Raw genomic sequence first — 9,463 nt, 5'->3', positions numbered from 1 at the left:
AAAGGGGTCTGTGGGCCTTCCACAGACGTGAAAATTGAGCGTACACTCACGTTTCTGTGACTGTAGGGTAGGCGTCACCAACATTTCATCTCAAATGACTCAGCTGTTAAGGACCTAATACTCCACTCATTTGCAATCAACCAAAATTAATACGTGGCCTGATCAACCTGAAAATGGAAAATCACCTCATAATATACGTAGCTACATTAGAAAATTGTTAACTTCCCCTCCATGGAAGTGCACATGCAGGACTTGGCTTTGACTCAAGATCCAGTTCTGCAAGATATGCACTTCTGCAAGAACAGTGTCATCCATCACGTTCAGTGGGTTAATACCACTTGGACAAAAAGTGAAGATGAACTTTAACTTCATATCAAGACCATAAACTTTCCTCCTGACCCACTTGCTAACATATACTCGGAGGTATTTGATGTTCTCTCAGGTTAAGTCCAATTACCAAGAATCAGGGCTGTAGGTCGTGGTGACATAGTGACCAACACAGCCATGACACAAGCAGAGAATAGTGACCGTCACCAGTCTTGCTAAATCTGGTAGGACAGTATGTTGGGGATTGCCTTTAGAAACCCACAAATATAATGTCAGTGGGGTTTTTTTGTTTGCTTAAACTTTTATTTACTTACTTTTATTTAGGATTATCTTCTCTAATGTTGTGTCATATTTACCAATAAAACCATCTGTTATTAGATAACTGCTCAGAAGCTCGCTGAGGGCAGGGGAAGAGGCATCTACTGAAACCTACCCATGGGGACTCAGCCAACTGGGGCTTCTCCTGAAGGGCCAGAGACCAGCAAAAGCTACCAGCAGGCAGTAGGTATTGCAAGAGTGAAAAAATGCCAGAATGAACAGCGGTCACAAAAACAGCTTAGGTTCAATCAGCCTTAAAAATGTTTAGAATTTTTTATTCCATAAAATTTTTTAATATTTTGACCTCCCTAGGAAGAAATTCTGCTTCAGGATCAGCTCCACTGAACCATGAGGAATGCTAGTCCCTCTTTCAGAGGGCTGCAGCCAGGAGGCTAACTCTTGAATTTAACCATCAACTCATTGGTTGCCATTATGGAGTCATAGGCAGAAGCTCAAATAAACACACATATTCTATAAAATCCCTTTTAAGAAACCAAGTAGGAGAACATGATGTCTTTACTTCCCAATGTAACACTGCAACTAATATTTGAACCCTAGAAGCATTCATCAAACCTCTAATAATGTGCTGAACCCTCCAAGCTTCTTATCATCTTGGAAAAAATCTGTGGCTTTGACATCTAAAAATGAAAAGTATTTCTGCAGATCAAATTGTTTATTCCATTTCACAGATGAAAAATAGTGGAGCTGGCTGCTGGTTTGCTAGACTGCAAGAAGAGTATGAGAACAGGGTGCTCCGAGCCAGGAATATCAGACTGAGAGGTTATGAGATCAAAGAAAACACAAACTACCACAACCCAGTACAAACGAGCATCTAAAATATCTACTGTCAGCTGAATATTGAGGGAGGGGACACTGCGAGCATTTGCCTTGCACCCCTGGCTGTTCAGGTTCAATATCCACGTTACCTGTTGCTTCCAAAGTGAACAACCACCCATGCAAAACATGCCAGACCTCGGAGCTGCCATTCCCTGGACCGAGAGATATTATACAGTCTATTGATGCAACTGTGTTTTTTGGTTGGTTGGGGTTTTTTTTTCCACTTTATTTTATTTTTACATTTTTTTCCAAGAAAGTGGAATGTATTACAGCACAAGAGATAGCCTATGACTGTTTATCATAAATATATACACTGACTTGACAAAACAAGTGATTAGAAGCCTAATCTATCTAGAGATCATTACAGCAAGTACAGAAATAGTTGAAAAATGTATGTTCTCTATTTTCTTATAAGTAAGCTTGAATCCTGACTTAAATGAAACAACTCCAGGGGTGGGAAAGCCCCAGAGATCTCTGTATAGGACAGCACAGAGGTAACTCCTGAAGCTGGGGCTCAGGGGCAGTGCTAGGAAAGTGGGATGCTGCTTTCTCCTCCATGGTCACCCACCACCCCTCACCCTCTTCCACCTCCTCCTGCACATGCAGAGCCCTTCGCACCCCCAGGGGAGTGGGAAGGGTCCGGGTCTGGGGCAACAGCAGCCACCGCAGGTTTTCCTGCTTGGAGGTCACATCTCCCCATCTGATAGCGTATTCTGCTCAAACAGCCCATCCACATCCCTGCCATCGCAGGCAAACACACAGTGCTCTGGCACGGTACGTGGAGCGCACGTGGCTGCTGTCACTGACAGCTCGCTATTCTTATTTAACTTGACTTGATAGCAAGAAATTCAGATGTCACCTCTAGCAGCAAGAGTCTTTGACTCCGCTCTCACGTAGATCATCAGCGTGAAACTGCTAAGACAACCTGCCTCCATGAATGAGACACCTCCAAAGTCCTTCACTAGCTTGTGCTGGTTATGATTGTATTTCCAAAAAACACTGTAAGAGTGTTCTCAGGACTAATTGCAGAACTCCAGCAAAGTGCCAGAAGCCTGTCCAACTGAAATGGATTCTCTACCATTAGGCAATTTAGGATAGTTTCAACATTATGAATATATTCCTCACTATATTTCTTATTACAAATCCTCTGTATACTTCCAGATTACTTTAGTCATCAACATCCCATTTGCCTGGAAACAAGATCCCCAGATTTTTCATTGCCAAAGCAGCTGCCACTGCAGTGGGAAGTGGAAGGGCACAAGGGACACCCTCCCACCCCCTGCCACTTAATTTCCAAACACCACCATCAATCAGATCACAAAACTGTGTTCCTTCTGTTTACCTTGGGGAAATCAGTGCTCAGACATGCTGGAAAGAGCTCCATCTGACAACATTCAAGATAAATGTTTTCCCATTAGCTCTGTCAAAGGTTTTGGGAGTTTGCATCAGAGAAGAAAAGACTAGCTGTAATTCCTACAATAAAGGCTTAGCTGCGATAGATTGTGCCTCCTCCTTGCTGCTGGCTAACACTTGCTGCTGTTTTGAGGAATCTGCCAGCTGCATTGTTTTAGTCAGTCACTAAAATGAATTCATTTCTTCGGCTATTTGCAATATCAAAACCCAACATTTTTATCGAATTATTTAAAAAACACAATAAGGTCATTTTAGATCCCTTTCTGGTTTTCTTTCTGACATACAGCTTACTGAATATTCTTTAACATATAGAAACATATGTATAATTTCTGTAGTTCTTCCCAGTGGATGGAGAACTCAACTCCTCCGTCTTCTTTATGTGTCTGTATAGATGTTGTGTTCTCCTACCCTCAGTTCAGAGAAAGCAGATTACATTTATTATATCTTAACAAATCCTACAAGCTCCAGCCTTATAATGCTGCACACTGAGCACATAAATAATTGATAGTGTGTCCCATCTCACAACTCTTACTGTGTAGGAACAAAGCAACAGGTAAATGCAAGGAGCAGATGGGAGAACACAAGGCAAGAGTCAGAAAATTCAGCGGTGACCAATGATCACCACGCACCATCTGCTTGTCAGTGGTGGATTTATTTTTTTCCTTTTTTTAGCTGTTGCAACAGAGGCGGCTGCTGGACATGGAGTCCAATGGCCAAAGGTTGCCTTGCAAGTTCCTACGAGACATTTCAGCCCTATGTAGGAAATAGCATCTTTCCATCCTTTTGGCAAAACAGCAGCAGTCAGCAACAGCGACACTGGATAGGCCTGAAGCAGTAGAGACAGGTACTTGGTATAAAATAGCTGATGACATCCTCTTAGTCTTGCCAGCAATGTATAGAAAGAGTCAAAAAACCAGTCCTTCCAGTAATATTTTGGTAGAAGTGTCAAAGAGGACCAGATGGCATTTCTGAAGTCCTTGGAGTTCACAAGAACAGAGAGAAGCATACAGGAGCAGAGATTGTTCTGGGACTGGAAGATGTTAGAGCCCATGTTTTGTCACAGTCAATTTAACCCAACTTCTAGGTGTGAGGAGATATCCGAGACAAACTGAGACTTCAGCCTGAACAGAAGCCAGCTCCAAACCAGAGAGGGAGTCTGGTAATGATCAATAAAGAAACACTAGCTGAAGTCATATTTGTGAATCGCTGTGGTCAGCAAGAAGCAGGCAGTGAACAAAAACAGCTGAAGGACAGAAACAATTTTAGAAATTTAAAAAAAAAAATCTTGGAAATTAAAAATTAATCCCCACAAAACTGGAAATATCTTCTCATTTTGAACAAGTTCATCTCATAGCCAGGATATTCTGGGTTTTATCCAGTTTAGAATAAAAAGAGCCAGTTTTCAATGAGAATACATTTTTTTCCATGATTCTACATTTTGGATAACTCCTGCGACAGCCAGCATAAAATCTCCAAGTGGCCAGATATTCCAAGTCAGCATTTAAATACAGCTTGAATTATTTTCGAATTAGGACCAAATGTTGCCCAAGCCCCGACAGTATTCCCTTGCTCCAGATCCAAGGCACTATACATAGAACCGAAACCTGGACTGGCTGCAAACAAGCTTGTAGGAGTACTACACATATGTTTAGAGCACTGTGCCATGGAGGCTATTGTCCAATCTGCTAAGGCAAGAAAAGAGATCTATCAAAATCGTGTTTGGCAACAACTCTGAAAGACCTCAGAGAAGATAAAGGCTCTCTTCAGTTGAGGCCCCACAGAAGGATGGTGAAAACCAGACATCCACGTATCATCAAAATGGATATGAGAGAGAAAAGGTGGACTTGGAAACGAAACCACCTCTCTGGCTTTCTTCAGAAGGTCAGCGTTAGTGACACCTAGTGGCACTCCTTCTGCCAACCCTCTCCTGTTCGACTAACAAATATTGCTGGCCCAGATCTCCCTGCAGTACGTTATAATCCTCACAAAAGACACAGGAATACAATACCCCACAGTCAGTCTCAGAGAAATATGGTTGTCTGGACCATCAAGCCGTTGTTATTCTCCAAGCCATACGACATGGATAAATTTGCCTACAGGAGAGATGGGGAGGGATTCTTTATCAGGGAGTGGAGTGACAGGACTGAGGGGTAATGGTTTTAAGTTGAAAAAGGGGAGATTTAGATGAGATAGTAGGAAGAAATTTTTCACTGTGAGGGTGGTGAGGCAGTGGCCCAGGTTGCCCAGAGGAGCTGTGGATGCCCCACCCCTGGAGGGGTTCAAGGCCAGGCTGGATGAGGCTTTGAGCAACCTGGGCTAGTGGGAGGTGTCCCTGCCCATGGCAGGGGGTAGGAATTCGATGATCTTTAAGGTCCCTTCCAACCCAAACGATGCTATGATTCAGTGAAAGCTGGTGGCACGATAATATTCACAGCAACTCACACGTTTCTGATGTATGGTGGAGGCCATGTGATGATGAAGCAGATACATTTCCCATTTAGTTCACATCATTAGTCATGAGAGCACAAACCACAACTCTTACCATAGCTAAACTAGCTAAAAGCAAATGTTTGTGCCTACAGTTATTCTTTTATTTAAAAACAGACTAGCAGAGTAGAACTTGTTAATTTATAAAATTAGAGTACAGAAAGATCACAGCACATTCTCATTACAATATCTTTTCTAATCTGAACTAATATTCACAGCAATTTTGCCATTGATGACTAAAGGGCGAATTTCTGAGGGAATGGGGATGTCACCACCCAGGCTAGAACAAGAGACAGCTGTCATTTAGTCCTGTGTCCCTCTGTCCTTAATCTGCTGTTCACATTACAGAAAGTCTCTCATGCTGAAATCTTATTGGGCTTGTTTTGAAATGCAATATCAATTGCAACACTTTAATATCATAGTGCGTGTACCAATTCAAACAAAACAGCGCTAAACCTTTCTTTCCTAAGGAACATTTCTCTTCTGCTATGCTATTACTACAACATACACACTCTTTTGATTTGCCCTAAGAATTATTTCCATGCTTTTTACAAGATACAGATGTTAAATTGATGGTTTGAAGTGTTTCAAACTGGCCCTCCACTCCCCAGCAATTATTGAAATATTGGTACCACATTTAGAGCCATCTAAATGTCATGAAACCTCATGTGAACTGGGAAAGTTTGTTGGTTTTCATTATCTCCAAACTTTTTCCTTCTCCATCTCCTTTCAAAACCCATGATGAACATGCATGTAAATGTGATGATTATCCAAGATTCATCCCTCCCTTTTTTTTTTTTTCCCGAGTTTATCCTGTTCATACCATCTTAATCAGTAAAAATTATTAATTTGAGGTTCTGCTGTCTGGGGCAGTGCCTTCTGCTTCCATGAAGCGTGTGGCTGCGGGTGCCCTGGTGTTCCCCAGGGGAAGGTCAGCAAAATCACTCCTGAAATGAGGTCAGGGGATTGCAAGACATTAAAAGCACAAACTCTCACTACTTCTCATAAGAGGAGGAGGGGGAAAAATATTTCAGTTTATTGTTTCAGATAGTAAAACTTGGACCAGAAAGATAAATGAGCTGAGAGATATGGCTATAAGAAGCGTCTACAGGACAAAATTCTCTCCTGGCTGATCTATTTTTTTCACAGAACCATTTTTGTAAATATGTTATGGACCTTCTTTATAAATGTTATATTGCTTTTAACCCAGGACAGCATTGCTTCTAATCTGCAATAATAATTTAGATTAAATAGATCTGTGCTGCAAAGCATCGTCTGACACTTCAAATCCCCCTTGAGAAAACAGTATACTTTGCTCCATCTTCTCCTTTAAAAGGCTTTACCCAGGCTGCTTTCATGTGACAGCAGCCAAGAGGGGCTGTTCAACAAGCTTTTGAACAAGCAAGAATTTAGATTACTATAATAAAGTTTACCTGTTTACATAAGGAAACTAAAATAATTCCTGCAGTCCTCCAATCATCAACCTTTCCTTAGGACCCACGTAACAAGCAGGAACCCAAATTTCCCCCTAACAAGACAACAATAAATCTCCATCAACCTTGATAGGATTTACTTGTCTGCTGCAGCAGGAGAATCAAAGCCCTGGTGTGCAGGAACAAACTATATTTCCAGCTCTCATCTGCAGGACTCGGACAGATTGAGAACAGTAACACAAATGGCTAGAGTATTGAAAAAGTGATCTGCCTCTAAATCCAAGGCATCCACGTGTATCTGCATCAGCACACATACACAGGGCTTCATGCAATTGGAAAAAAAGGTTACATGATCCCTATGGTAACATCTCCTAGCTCTGTGGTAATATTTTTTCCTGTTTCTTTTGATTTTCTGTTTTCCAGATGAGGAGTGGAAGGATGGGAGTTGAAAAAAAAAGTTATTTAATAAGCCACAGAAAAAAAAATAATGGAGAAGAAACGATCATTTCTGTAGTCTCCTCTCCTAACTAAATTAACATTAACTTCATTTTTTAAAGTCCCCACTGTTCCTGATTTACTGTTTCTCTTTCTACCTGATTTATTTTCCAGACGGAGGACTGTAAAGGCAGACAATTTTTCAGCATGGTGTCTTATTTCCTACTGGGTTATTTTGTCTTCCCAAGGAGCTGTGAGAACAGAGGACAGAAAAAGGAATTTATGTTGCTGTACCTGAAGAGGACACATGCAGCCAGGACCATCTGGAGCATGAGGAATGACTTCTGCACGTTGTGACACAATGCTGCAAGGGGCTGGGCGTTTCCTTCACAACATGAGGGAAAGCTCCCGTTTTCTGGGGCATGGTTTCTGGGTGTGTGTCAAAAGAAGGCTTCAGCCTGCTGTTGAGTTCCCCAAGATCTTCCATGTATTTGTGAGACTCCTAGTTTCTGGTGGAGAAACTGGAAGCATTGAAGAATAGCTGCGTGCCATGTTTGCTAAGATTTGCAAATTCCTTGCTACAATATCGTGATGAAGAGGATAAATACATAAAAACCAAGACCATCATGAACCAGCTATGACCACCCAGTCAGATTCCCTGGGTGTGAATTCACCTTGTGTTTGGGTTGGATTAGATCTTAAGATGACAACCATTCTTGATACAAAATTTTATGTAATAGATTTGCACGAGCACCTTGAAGTTGAAGAGCAAGGCATTCCTTCTTGTAATTTTGAAGCTAACATTTGCAGTATGTTACTTTGCACATTAAATTAGGGAAAAAAAACCAACCCACAGAGATTAGGTTTGGAATTCTTTCAGTCAAGCAGTTCACATGCAAGAAGTGTTATAGCTAGGACTGCATTTGGAAAAAGCACGAACTGTGAGCAGTTTAGGCTGGCACAGGAAGATATCTTTTTCTGTTACGTGCATCTACGTGGTACTACTGAGAAAAGTCAGGATCCATTTCTTTTAGCCCCATGTTTGATACTAATAATTAAAATGATGAGACTATTTTAGTAAGTGGGCTGCAAGTGAGGAATCCAATTCTGATATCTAAATTATTAGCCTCTAACAGTCAGTTTTAAGTACCTTGTCCAAAGGCATTAAAAAATATCAGATTTCGGCATTCATACCTATCCAAGTTGGGCATCTTGCGGCCTTTAGAGTGTGAACCCCAGGGCTACAAATGTCCTAAGGCCTGCAGAATAAAGGATACTTTGATGAAAGCATGATAGCTTGAAATTTTATGTATCTGCATCTGCCTGACACACCAACAGCTGTTTGGTTATGCAGGGAAGACATCTGCCCAACATTTCTCTTGAAGGATTTTCTATATCTCATATTTTTTCTAGAGCAGTAAGACCACAGATCATATTGACGACCTTGAGCAATAACATGAGGCATGGCTATGATTAAACGCTCTGTATTCTCCATGTCCCTGACAGTCATTAACAACAGATAGATCTGTGGACATACTCCCTTTGCTTGAAAATTGAGCGGCACAACCAATTCATCCAGTTTGCTTTCCCTGGGCGATGACTTTGTACATGGAATCGGTTTGGAGAGATGCATATTGCCATAGATCCTGAGGCTTGCTGCAGTCACATGTGAACATTTCTCAAAAGCTTTCACTGAAGATTTCTCAGGAGACATTATGCTTTACAACTACATTAATTCCGTGTATTGCCTCCAGTAGTGTATAAAAAAGTATTTCCATTCTGTCCCTCCGCCCTCCTTCCCCCCCTCTTTTATTTTTTTTTTTAATTGTAAACCACCAAGTGCTCACCAAGCAACATTTTGCAACCTGCCTGGCAGAGCATCTTAATCACACACACACACGCTTTCCAGCTTTAGTTGTTTATGGTGACCCTGACAACACCCTCTGTAATACCCAGAGTTTTGAAGAAACAGCAGTGATTTAAAGTAATCCTAGCAAAAGCTATAGCAAGTAGTTTCATAAAGTAGGGGTCACAACTCTTCCTTTTATAGTGACATCACCCTAAAACTTATTAACCTCTCAAAAGAAAAAAACATCTAGACCAAGACCCTGTAAATTTTATAAGGACTCAAGCAGTCTTTTCTTCCATACTTTACCCTGTACGGGATTTTAATCACAGTCCCTCAGCGACCTGCTCTTGCCTTGATCCACCTT

The sequence above is a fragment of the Pterocles gutturalis genome, unplaced genomic scaffold (assembly GCF_000699245.1).
Source record: "Pterocles gutturalis isolate BGI_N339 unplaced genomic scaffold, ASM69924v1 scaffold961, whole genome shotgun sequence".
Taxonomy (NCBI): domain Eukaryota; kingdom Metazoa; phylum Chordata; class Aves; order Pterocliformes; family Pteroclidae; genus Pterocles; species Pterocles gutturalis.
Note: the sequence above shows the minus strand (reverse complement) of the source record.